This window comes from Bombus pascuorum, chromosome 3, assembly GCF_905332965.1.
Source record: "Bombus pascuorum chromosome 3, iyBomPasc1.1, whole genome shotgun sequence".
In the NCBI taxonomy this organism is placed as follows: domain Eukaryota; kingdom Metazoa; phylum Arthropoda; class Insecta; order Hymenoptera; family Apidae; genus Bombus; species Bombus pascuorum.
Window position 1 is genome coordinate 8,599,130 of NC_083490.1, and position 13,298 is coordinate 8,612,427.

General features: G+C 31.2%; 1 protein-coding gene across 2 annotated transcripts in view; it reads right to left on the reverse strand.

The window, feature by feature from the left end:
* The window catches only part of LOC132905087 (cholesterol transporter ABCA5-like), a 33,962-nt gene extending 20,793 nt beyond the window's left edge, over positions 1–13,169 (reverse strand). For both annotated transcript variants that reach the window (XM_060956037.1, XM_060956035.1), the window contains exons 1-2: positions 12,881–13,169; positions 1,131–1,299 (exon numbers count right to left, since the gene is read on the reverse strand). The gene's annotated coding sequence lies outside the window, so the exon portion shown is untranslated. The remainder of the gene's footprint in view (positions 1–1,130; positions 1,300–12,880) is intronic.
* Positions 13,170–13,298: the final 129 nt, after the last annotated feature.

The window sequence follows — 13,298 nt, forward strand, 5'->3', positions numbered from 1 at the left end:
TTGTTTTCATCCTCGCCTCCATCCAGGGATGAAAGTTCCTCCAAAATGGAACAGTGTAGATTCGGTTTTACGTTTCTGTGAAGCGACGCTTTATGGACAATGGACCTATAGTCCAATCCTAACTGGGTTCGATCCTCTTACTAGTAAATTCCGGATTTTTATAGAAGTTTATACTTTAAAAAAGTAGAACTGAAATAGAAGTTCGTTTTATGTATCTATTATGAGACTATAAGGAGTAATATTCCATTTTGAATATTTTATATATTTTGTTATATTATATGTATGCATTCTGTGCATTTTCGCATATTTAAATTTTGCATAATTGCACGAAAATCCGCAATCTACTACTTGGTATATCCTAAAATAGTTCTTCTTCATCGACATGTTGTACGATATACCTGTTTAGAGTTTAGGCTATGGTTAACGTAGATGCGTGTTCTGTCGAATTAAATATCTGAAAAGTGATATAACTACTCGTACAAGAATCTATATACATCTATATACACATTTGGTGGATGATTCTAACGTGCCAATTCATTAGAAAATGCATCGACTGTATCCATTTTCGAATTAAAAATTCGAATTAAAAATTCAGAATATAGCTACATTTTGTAAATTCCTGTGCAAATTGAATAAAATATCTTGTATACTGGTCAATAATCTTTGCGGTTTTCTACATATATAACAAAATCACAAATAAAGTGCAGTTTTCTATGGATTTTTATACAATATTATTAAAAAAGTAAAATCTCGGTAGAAAATTGTTTAATTTACTAACTATTAAAGAAGACGTTGTATACTTTGAATACTTTATATATTTTTTCATATTATGTGTGTTCTATGTAATTTTTTACTGTCAAATTTCCTATGAATGCACAAAAATACGCTGTCTAATCACGAGATAAGAAGAAATTGGTGGCAATGGAATGGTTCTTAATTTTTTCCTTAATGTTATGATACAAAATAAGTTTATAAAATATGCATATAGACTTATCTATGATAACTATAAACACATTGGATTAGTTTTTCTTTTTTCATTAGACAATGAATCGTCGAACTAGATATCTTGTTTATAAAATCTTCAAGAATGCAGATTATATCTGACGATAAAAGTGAAAGGTAACACTCACGTTTGGCTACGATAAAATCAATCCAATCCTCAGGCGACGAACACAATTCGATGAGGAAGCGAGTCGGGGGCCAAGGGGTCGACGTGTTTCGGGGTGGACTCTTAGTCCTTCCGGTTTGCTCCATCCATGTGGGCTACGTTCGATTGGAACCAAGGGGTTTGCCTTTCATCTACCAACAAATAACAACGAAAAGACTCTTTTACTTACTCGTTATGGCTCGTATCAAAGAACGAAGAAGCTTTGTTCCGCGTCGAAGAACTTAATGGTCGAAGGAAAGTAATTTCGCGAAAGATTGAAGTCGACTTTCGATACATAGACATCGTGTAAATGCAGTAAGGCGAAGAAGAGATATGATACGACGGAATAAGTTAATAAAGAAAGGAGAATTCCAATTTCTAGTAGAATTTTTTAATTACTGGACATCTTTCGCCGATGGTAAAAATCCCTCGTCAACCTTTTACGTGGATGTTTAATATCACAAATAATTAAGCACCGATTTACCGAAGGATGTTACGTCGATTATTCTTTAAATAATGGATGCTACGATAGAGGAAGACAAAACTTGCACGTGGTGCCAGGCTTATTGAGGAAGCACTGCAGATGGTGTGACACCTGGTGAGATCATCGACGATCGATCATTGGAATAATATGAATGCAATGATCGTCCATTTTATGTTTAAATCTTAGCAAGCCCCTTTTATGTCTGATATAATTGTTGAATTCAATGAAATCATCTGCATACATCATAGTTTTATGCGCATTTTCATGAAATGGAATTCACAAATTTTGAAACTTCCTGTATTAAAGGTGGAGATAATCAATTCATATATTTAGTTCAAAAATTTCTAACATTTTGTATTTAATCTCACTAGTATTTAATTAATATTTAATATCATCTTTATTATTAATATTTAATCACTATGTATTAGTATATTATAATATGAAGAATACAACTGAAAATTGTCAATATAATTTCTTTTATTCTTTAAAATATTGTTAAAATACAATTAGAAACGGGGGGAAAAGAATCCACGGATGTCACGTACACGTTCAACAAAAAGTCAGCACACGAAATACGCCACATTTCCTTCGTCCCTGAAACTTGATTCATTCTGTTGAATTGTGCGGAAACGCGAGACTCTAATTGTCTTGATTCGGTACGTTATATCTTCAGCAAACCGTATTTCGCCAGGAATTCTCTTAAAGTATTTCCTCCGTGAAAATACAGAAGATACAAAAATAAAAAGTCTGATGGAAAAATGAAAAAACAACGTGAAAGGAACTTTACAAATTTAAGAAATATTAATATTTATCGATGTCGACTTTTATATTCCGTGAAAATACGTGAAACTTCCATTTTATTATTTTTAATAATAACAGCCTGCATTGTTTATGGAAAATAACGAAAGAATTTCATGTAAATTTAGTTGCATAAATTTATTATTGAAACGTTATAAATATTAAAATTTAAAAGTTAAAAAATCGTAATATATTTCTAAAATTCGAACACTGAAGAAATAATTATTAATATATAGATAATATTTATTAGAAACTTAACTCTATAGTAGAACTTATAGTGAATTGAATTTCTCTTCTTCCCTTTTTTAATTTCTATAATAGATTAAAAATAAATTACTTTCCTTAGAATAATATCGTATAAGTATTTCTTTCAATTTAATGAAAAAGTATTTTTCTTCCGTTTTTCAATTGCTCTGACTAAAATATTTAATAAGAACTCTTTCTCTAATAGCTTCATTTCCTTGAGATTTCATTTTCTTTCCATCACTTCTTCATCGACCTATTCTTACACACTATCATATCGATAGCCAGTCTAATATCATTTCATTCCTTATACTTCGCTGTGAAACTACATACAATTTCTGAACTCATATTTATACCATACTTTCTTCCTATTTTTAGAAATAAGACGCAGTCACAAGGTTAACAAAAATCCATTAAAAAATTATTCTATTACAAAATATGCCTTTTCTGTTGATATTTTCAAATGTAGACGAAGTAGAAAGTAGAAAATCGAAATAAGCAATCGTATTTTCTTTTACGTCTTATTTACGTTATAACAGTATTAAACAGAGAAATAAAATATAATTAGTGAATTAATTTCTTTAGAGGAAAATAAAAAATTATAAAAATGTAGCTACAAAGAAAATGAAAAAAATTTTGCTTGTATTTCATGATCATAATCATGATCTAAATAATTAGATTTGAAAATGAAACGTTTAGGTTGGTTAGATTAACGCTTAGGTATAGTTAGAACGATTGAGTGTGGTCATCACGATCTTTCGTCATGAATCGTGGCTTGTTTTACCAACAACGACATCGACACTCATGTAGACATCTCATCTTATTATTCTATTTAAGTTTCGAACTCTAACTTGAGATTTAATCAATACACGAAGGCAACGCTTTTCTAAGATTCTTATTCAAATCTAGTTCATGAATGCCGATCATTGTTTGTAATCTCAATTTACATAACTCCAATTGTCATTGCATTTCAATTTCACTCTTCAATTCAGAATTACAATATTCACGACATTACGTATATTATTCATAATGCATAATGCAAAAAATATCGCTGTTCCCATATCACTAAATAAATATAACTATACAGATTCTTTAATCCAAAAATCTTTGATTATTTTTAAAAAATTCTCGTATTTTTCTTATCGTGAATTCCATAATACAAATATTACTTGACAAAATTTTTATATTACTATATAATATAACTTTTTCCAATTTCGGTTATTTGACTCTTATTTTTTTAAAAGCTTTGTTTTACTACTAAAACAAGAAATCAATCGGAGAAGCATGAAAAACTAATACACTTTTTATTATTTAAAAAAGCGTCACATTTTTACATTTTTCCTTATTTCATAAAAACAAGTAGAAATGTAATATTTTCCAATCTAATAATTCAATTAATATTTAAAATTTTCCAAAAAGATTGAAATAGGTCAGGTTAGATTTCAACAGTATTTAAACATTTTTAAATAAACAAATACCCCCGTCGTTTAGAAAATTGTCGATCTTAACCTATTCTTTTTGGTAAATTTTGAACATTACGTGAATTAAACCGAAAAGATATTACATTTCTAAAATATGTCCTTATTTCGTAAAAAAGACCAGAATTAAATTGTTAAAATTTGAAAACTGAAAATTAAACAGTATAATAACTCATCAAATTCTTCCATTGTAAAATCTTCAACTATTTTAAAAAATTTCAATTAATTTCCTTTTGTTGCAAATTTTGTAATAAAAATATTACTGTCCGAAAATTCTCATATTTTTTATTCAACATAACAGTACTATTTTTGTGACGATGGCGAAGTAATCAACAAAGAGTGCGTTTGAAATTCATAAATTCCTCTGCGTCTCTGTTAACTGTATGACGCAGAAGATCATCTCTCCGTGGTGCGGAATACAGAGCAGAATTTGTCGAAATTGCATTCTTATCGGGAAACCTTGATTGTTTATGTTGGTGACATGTCGCATGATGAAATGAATAATGAAACATGGCACGATCTGATCGAAGAAAACTCGACCACATACTAGCATTTATATCTGAATTACAACTATTTATATCTACGTTCGTTTGTTATATGTTTCGTTTATTAGTTAATCTTAATTGGGAATACGTGTACTTACAAACAGAGAAAAAATACACACACACGCATCAAAGAACGAAAAGAATCCAATATTCCTATGAATTTGACATAACGCAGAAGATAGTGGCTTTTTCTAAATTCTACAAATTAAAATTGATATACTGTTATCGTACGAGTAACGAAATATTATCTAATTTTATTTTTTTTCCTAATTTCATTTTTTGAAAATTTTTTCCTTCGTGTTATTTCTCTCTATCTAATTTCTCAATTATCTTTTATCATATAATAGCTAAATATATCTGGACAATTACCTTAGCTTTTAAAAGAAAGTAATCTATTTTAATATCTGAAAATAATAAGAGATACAGTTTCTAATACGTAATTATTAATAAATATCAGACTTGTAATCAAAAAATATATTTATATCTCTTTACAATATTTTACCACAGATACAACAAATATAAACAAAAATAAAATGTTTTTTATTCTATAAAAATAAGAACATTTCTCTAGATTTAAAACTGTTAATATAAACATTCCAAGTTCATGCCAAGTAAATAACCCCACAATTCCACACGCACAATATCATATTTTTCAATTTACTTATCCTAACATATCGCGAACCTAACCTTCTTTGTATCAATTTTTATACGACCTTTTTTCTTAGATGTTCAGCTATTTTATTACTGTTTATTCCTGGAAATCCGTTTCATTCTTACTTACGCTATTTACATATATAAAATGAAAAAACTTACCATGTCACGATATCGAATTTGTATGCTCACTTTAAGAAGTGCCCGACGAGATGCCTCTAATCGTGTAACTCCGCGTCGGAGAGCACGACGCAAGACTTTTAACGAAGTGGATTTCCCGCGCGTATCCTACCGGATGTAGACACTTGCCGGCGTATAAATAATAAATACGAAATGCACGGGAGACTCTGGCTAGACGAGCAGGGTCTTCACCCCACGACATCGAGGGTTGTCGAGGTAAGGAACGAGCCAGACCAGACAAACCGACGCCATAACGACGCCTGTCGACCAACGCCGAATACAATATGACTGTAATTGCTCGAATTACGTGGCAGTAGCGTTACGATTGTTAATTATTAAGTGTCCATTAATTACTAGTCTTTCCTTTCTATTACATAAAGCCGATATAAGTTTATATACTATAGTTTTAAATTTTATATTGAGGTTATGAATGTGAATTATAGAGGGCATTGACTAATGAAAAATTTATGTTAGAGTTTTTAGAATTTCTTTCCTTTTGTAGAATTTTTTTATGATAAAAATATCGTTATTAAATTAAAGAAATTGAATTCGTTTAATATATACATATGTCTAATGTACTTTAATTATAATTAATGTAATGTACATACAATTTATGTTACATTGTTTAAATTTAACAATATTTTATTGCTTTTTAGAATGTTTCAACAGCATCCTTTAAGTTTCTTCTAGCTGTTCCATTTTTGAAAATATACAATTTTTAATGAAGATATATTATATATACGTATACATTGAATATATGTATATTTTGTTTAAAATTGTCTAAAAATTAAAAAATCGTTTAATTTCAAGACGTACAACCTCAAACTTTAAATAGTTAAAAGAAGTTTGACATTAATAAAACATTTTCAAAAGAAAAGAAAATGATGAAATTTAAGAAATCCAATCTTTTCCTTGTCAATATTTCTTTCTCCCACTCGATAAAAAACGAAGAATACTTATCATAAACTCGGAACTAAGTTTATAAAAAAAAAACAAATAATAATGATCCATAAAATTCTGGACAGACAATATTTACTTGGACGGAGAAAAATATCGAAAAATTCGATCAAGAATTCTCTATTGCTCATACTATACCTATAGTAACACGAATATTCCATTGTAGATACACATTGCATCAGTATCCGCATACGTTGTACAACACATACGTAAAACGACTGTGCATTATCTTCGAACACGATTGGTATTGATGTGTGCACGCCACAGGACAAGAAATGTTGGTTGTTTACAAGGAAGAGTCGTTATCTTTTCTATCGTTTTAAAAATATATAAAGAATGAAAGAAAAAACAAAAAAAAAGATAATGGATAAAAAGTTTGATTTATTTCCATTGCGCAAGTATTGTGTAAATTCGCATATTATCTCACCTTTGCGAATAAACGTGAGATATAAGCACACATGATACATCGCGTAAATGAGTTTACAAAATAAAAAAAAAGAAAGAAAATACATCAAGGTTGTAAGAATTTGTAGAAATAAGAGAGATGGATAATACGATTATTTGTAACTTGTAATTAGACTTAATAGTTATACTAGTACTTATTTGTAATTTGTAAAATTATTTGGTTATTTGATAGATAATTACGTTATTTATAAAACAATAAATTAGAGAAAAGCCCGAGGGGACTAAGCCTATGAAAAGCGGATTGCGGTGAATTATATTACAATCGTGTTTTTAGATAATTGCTGCGTTAGATCTCTATACTAAAGCTGTTAAACCTTATTTTCTTCAGCACCTTTTAATTCACTTGCTTTGTATATAAGTGTTCAAAATAATTGGAAGACCATTTAATTTTATTTAATGCTTAAGGAATTTTATATATATATATTTCTCATATATATATAATATATCTATTATACTATCATTACTTTAATATTCAATACTTTTAGAAGTTATGCAAAGGTAAGTTGAACATGTGGAAATAGTCACATTGCTATTTATGTAATTAATTCACTCACTTCAATACGCCTGAAACAAGATCTTCTAATTATTTTAAACGTCATACCTTTGTCGCGGCAGTTATATACAGTGATCCATTAAGTAGGGACCAACTTAACACCAGCTACTGCAGTTGATGTCGCAAATTAATAACGGATAAGAGACTTTAGAGGACAAACGTGACGTAAGAAGTTTCACTCACGGAGGTAATTTTTTCCTAGGTCAAATTTTTTTAATGGCAATATTGTGGCTCTTGCAATTGAATAATTCCAGAAAATATCCTATGATGGAAAAAGTTCCATTATAATTCTTTTACACCATCTATATTACGATTCAAAGCAAGATAGCAGCAAAGAGTTTTTATGAATCACCCTGTATAACTATTAACGTATTAACTTCTTAAACTGTTATTTTAAAAGCTTTTACCCAATGGAACCGATTTAAATTACGAACGAATGACTATCTTTAAGAAGCTTCTTCCGTTCGTCAAGAAGTAAAACTTGGCAACGAACAATGAATGTATAAAGGAAAAATAACAGGATTTAATGGTGGCGAGACAAGGGAAAACGAACAAATCTGCGCGTACATAAGCGTATAATCTCGAAGCACTACAAAGACCTTAGGAGATTGCTTGTTGCAGTGCACTCGTCATACATGTATACAGGATTTAATCGTATATGACGAAAATCGTGCAAACTATAGATAGCTAGATAGAACATCTCGTTACAATCTGTACTGTTCTCACGGTAAAAACAGAAACTATCAACGTTAATTCAATGTGATTTTATAAGGTTAATTCAATGTGAATTTACAAGATTAGGTTTACCTCAAAAAATTACAAATAAATTGGTTCTACTTTACGATAAGTTCCTAACCTATTTTATGAAACATACAGCTTCAGATCTCGAATACGAAATATTTAAACATAAATTCATTTTGTATCAAAGCTGATTCCGAGACTTTAATTTATTCATTGAGGTTATGATAAAAATATAGGTCCTATAACGTATTTTAAATTTGTTCCAGTCATAAATTTTATGAAACATAAACCTATTTGATAAAACACAAGGTTGATCTTCAACACAAAATATTGAGACTTAATTTAATTTCTTATCGAGGATTCAAATTTCTAATTTATTTCTAATTTATACTATAATTTGGATTTTACACAATATTTTCAAGAAACTTCAATTGATGGATTTTATAAAGTATCTTATTTTTGTTCTAATCATTATAGATTTATAACCCATTTCATAAGCATATAGCTTGATATCAGATACGAATCTCTGTAACTTTATTTCATTTTGGGTTGAGGCTAACATTTCCAATCTATTCTATAATATATATTCTATAAAAATTCTGATGTTGTAAGTATAGTATTTTGTTCCTAGGATAAAGAACTATAACGCCGATATTTTTTGTTAAAAGCATCGAGTAGGTATTTGTTTATTGAAAATCACGTGAGAAATAATTCCAAGATAAAAATATTCTTTCTAGTTTTATCTTTAAAGAAAAGAATTCATGAGTAGATTTTCTGAGAAGCTGATCATTATGGATTCACCATTGGGGTGATGTGAAAGCTCTGATCCTATGTCCCATTTTGCTGTTCCCTACAGAGTTCTCCGTTTGTCCAACTTTATTCATTATCCTCTGTTACTTCATGTTCCCGTCGCGTAATTCTTAACCTATTATTACGACCCTGGTAAAAAATTAAAATACCAGAATAAAAGAAGGATAATTCAACTGGAAGTTAAATCTTCATTATCAATTTCTTGAAAACGTCGACTACAATGATAAGACAGTTCTGTTTCACCGGTTGAGGAGGCTTTATCAGTCAACATCATTTGCATCATAGTTCCTGTATAGGTTCACTAATTCAATCTGTCAGTTGTTATCAATTTCGCTCGTTTATCTGCATTAACCAGCAACATTTCCATTCCACGAATATGTGGAAGGAAGAAACGAACAGAAATAGAGATGTTACCGACATGCATTTTCTTAAAGTATCGATACACGAAAATTATACGGGAGAAACATGATAAATCTATATTTAGCTGGCTGAGAATCATAGTTCACTGTTACTTTTCATAAAATTGTGTTTTACCTTTATTATTATAAGAAATATATTACACTATTTCAAGTCATGAAAATATATAACGAATAGCAGAGAGTGAAGTTATAACTTAATTAAGGAACTAAAGAAATAATACCTGTGAGAATTGAAATATGTTACATATATAGTTGACAGTGTATTCAATTTTAAAATGAAAGACAATAATAACTTGTCATGTTTCTCTTCTGTAGTCTTCATTTTTTCCAAGAGTAAAAGGGCCGAAATTTTATTCCGCGTTGTCAATTATATGGTCGATATTTTCAGTCCTACTAGTGAGAAAAGAGGCCATAAAGAAGCCGTAAAACATAACTGCGTAAAGGAAGGGGGGTCGATCCGCGAAATGCAAAGAAACATCGCATCGTTTCCATCCGGAAAGTCTAACACCACCAGCTGTGTTCTGTGCGCCATACGATGAGATATTTGCATTGAAAAACTGTTCAAAATTGGATTCTAAAAATGTTGCTTCCTCTGCAATATTTTTGTTCGCAGATAAAGTTGAACAAGAAAAATTGTAACATAATTTTTCAAAAGTTTCCTGAGAATTTATACTTATTTATGTTGTTTTCTTATAGTAAATAGAAATAAATAATTTATTTCTTTGAGAAGTTCGATACTACGGATTTTTATGCATTTATGAAAAATGAAGAACTACAAGAACGCACAGGATGCATATAATATAAAAATATATATGTAAAATATCCAAATTATTGCACTTGTTATAATATTTAATGAGTGGAACAAATCATTGTATCTTTAAAACTTTAAATTTGCATAAACATCCGTTATCGGATCACGAATTCAGATAAAGAAATCGAGGAATTTACAAAAAGTGGAGTTAGTCAGTTTGGTTTTTGAAAATAGAATAGCGTCTTTTATAACACGAAAAAAAAGGTCGTGCCAATACCGTGTCCCAAATGCAAAGGATTAACACGGCCCATAAAGCTTTACAATCTCTGTATAGTTTCCTTTCTCCTTACATACTCTTATTCACTCTTCATTACGAAATTCTTTACGTGATGCAAACCAAACAGATGAAACTCTTACTAGTATTTTTCACTTGTCACTTTGTTTGTCATCATATTGTCGTAGGTTTTCTGCGAGCACTTTGTGGCTGCACGATTATCGATTTGGAAAACGTAGAGCGGAAAGCACCGGACATGTCTCGTTATATATACTATGTACATATAAAGATCACAGGAGGAAACATAAATGTTAATTTATGACTAAACAAAAGAATTTTCAAAGATCCAAAGATATAAGTCTTTTAAAGATAACTGATAAATTAATAAAGTTTTATGATTCAATTCCAAAAGCCAAAGATACAACCATTAAGACAAGCTCTATTTTAACATCTTCGATACTATAATATTATGATTAGCGATATTTTGACAATTTGAAGCGGATGGAAAAACAAATATATAGACAATTTTGATAATATGGGATTGATTAACAACGTACTGAATAGTAAAACTACTCTACTACAAAAAAAAAAAAAAATAGGAAATATGACTTATCGTGCTTTTTTCCTTCATATAGTGTACATAATATATATATACAGATTTGCTCATAAAAGTGTTGGAAAACTTATACCTTCTTTGAATATACTACGTGTGTTATATGACACATTTTGAAATTTCAAATGTTTTATATAACAAAGGTAATATATATATAAAAGGAGTTCAAATATTTTCATCAGCTATTGTATTAACGTGATGAGCAATGAAGATGGCTATTCATGCTATATACCAACTTTTAACTAAATGTATCGTGCACTCTAGATATCTGCTAACTTCTATATATATCAGTTTCAAATTTGACCAATATAATCATGACAGTCGTGTTTCATCATATGCTCATAATAATTCAAAATGTTTCATATAACATACATACAAATTTCTTGTCGTAAGTGTCCAAATACTTTGTGAACCAATGTATATTCGCGATCATAGAATTTTCGTGTGTTGCCCGTGGTCGTTTCTTCGCTTCCTTGTCCTTTTCACGAGCATGAGAGATAGAGAGAGAGAGAGAGAGAGAGAGAGAGAGAGAGAGAAAGAGTGAGAGAGAGAGGGTATCCCAACGTCAAGTCGGGTCTATCGACCGGAGGAGAATCAGAGGGTGGAAGAGGGTCAGAGACGCGGAACCACACTAGAACGAAAATTCCGTCCAATTACCGTTCCTATAATCCACACACGGTGTCGACATACTATATGTCGTATTTGCACACGGTATAACTGGTTACAAGAGACGCGTCACCTTTTATTCAAACGGTCAATGGTATCTAATTCATTTAGGACGCATTTAAAGCAATTATTGCTTTTGCACTAGTACGTAGAGGTCGCTAAACGTCGTACCACATCCTCGTGGTAATAATACCCTCGATCGAGGATAACATCTTTCGTCCAACTGTTTCCACCTTATCATACATATGTTGCAATTCGATGAAGAAATTGGGGTCAATTTTCACTTGGAAATCAATGGTTCTCGAAGGTAACATGAAGGTTCGTTCCTCACGCTAATATGCACAAAGTACAATGGCTGAAATTGATCTACTATGAAGTCTCGTTTTTCGTACGAATTACTCAACTTACTTTCCTTTCGTGTTTCTGATATCGTATTATAATTATCCTGATTATTATATTATATTGATCAAACACGAAGATGGAAGATTTACGATTTAACCATGGCTCCGTTGCTAGTCCAAAGTTTCTTTTTGTGAATCGATGCACGATAACATCGCCGATGCGGTACGCAGTACTACACCGGACGTATGTTTCTCGATGCAACGTTCCGATGGAGAGTTCATGTCCCTCTACTGCGTTACGAGACATGTCGAAACGGACAGTTACCCAAAATACACGCGCGCGTACCAACGAACGAAAGCGGAAATTGTAACTGAACCAAATGAATGAAAGGGTGATATAAGAATATAAACTAATAAAATGAAGAAATAGTAAAATATCACCAAAAATAGCAAACTGCAATTAAGAACATATCTTATACTAAACAAAATATGCTAATGTATATAAAGGAAACAATATAAAATATGGTAAATAAAATAAATATAAAGGAAAAAGAATAATAGGGGAGGAGGAAAAACTAGATAGTAGATTCTGCCCCTGTTATCTTTCTTCTCTCTCGTTCAACCATAGCATTCTCACGCTCTCTCTCCCTCTCTCGCAACTCCCGCTTCACTCTTCGTGAAAATCGATTCGCTACCGGCCTGGACAGCAGACCATGTCAAACGTGTACTCAAAAGTATTACCTTTTCCCGCAATGAAACGTTACCTTATCACTCTCTCGTATCAAACTAGCAATCCCCGTACGAAGCTCTTCACGGTACGAGTCACAAAAACTCTTCGACCGGCATAACCAGTCTTTGTCTTGCTATTGTTGTATTACTGCTACGAACTTCGCTAAAACACTGAAAAGGCGACCGTTCTGAACGATACGAAGGCAAATGAACGATATCCCGATTTAAACAGCTGCGAGTACGAATAAATGAAAGAAAGTCACGAGCAAACACACCCTAAATGAACATCCGTCGACCGACGACGCCAGACTGCGCGAGAGCGCCACCTTTACCTTTCTCGCTTGTTCTGCTCCATCCCCACCACTAACCCTTTGTGTCATTCTACGTTCGCTATCTCACTCTTTCTTCGAGTCGTTATAACTTGCTCCATCTCTTCTCCATACCACCCTTTGC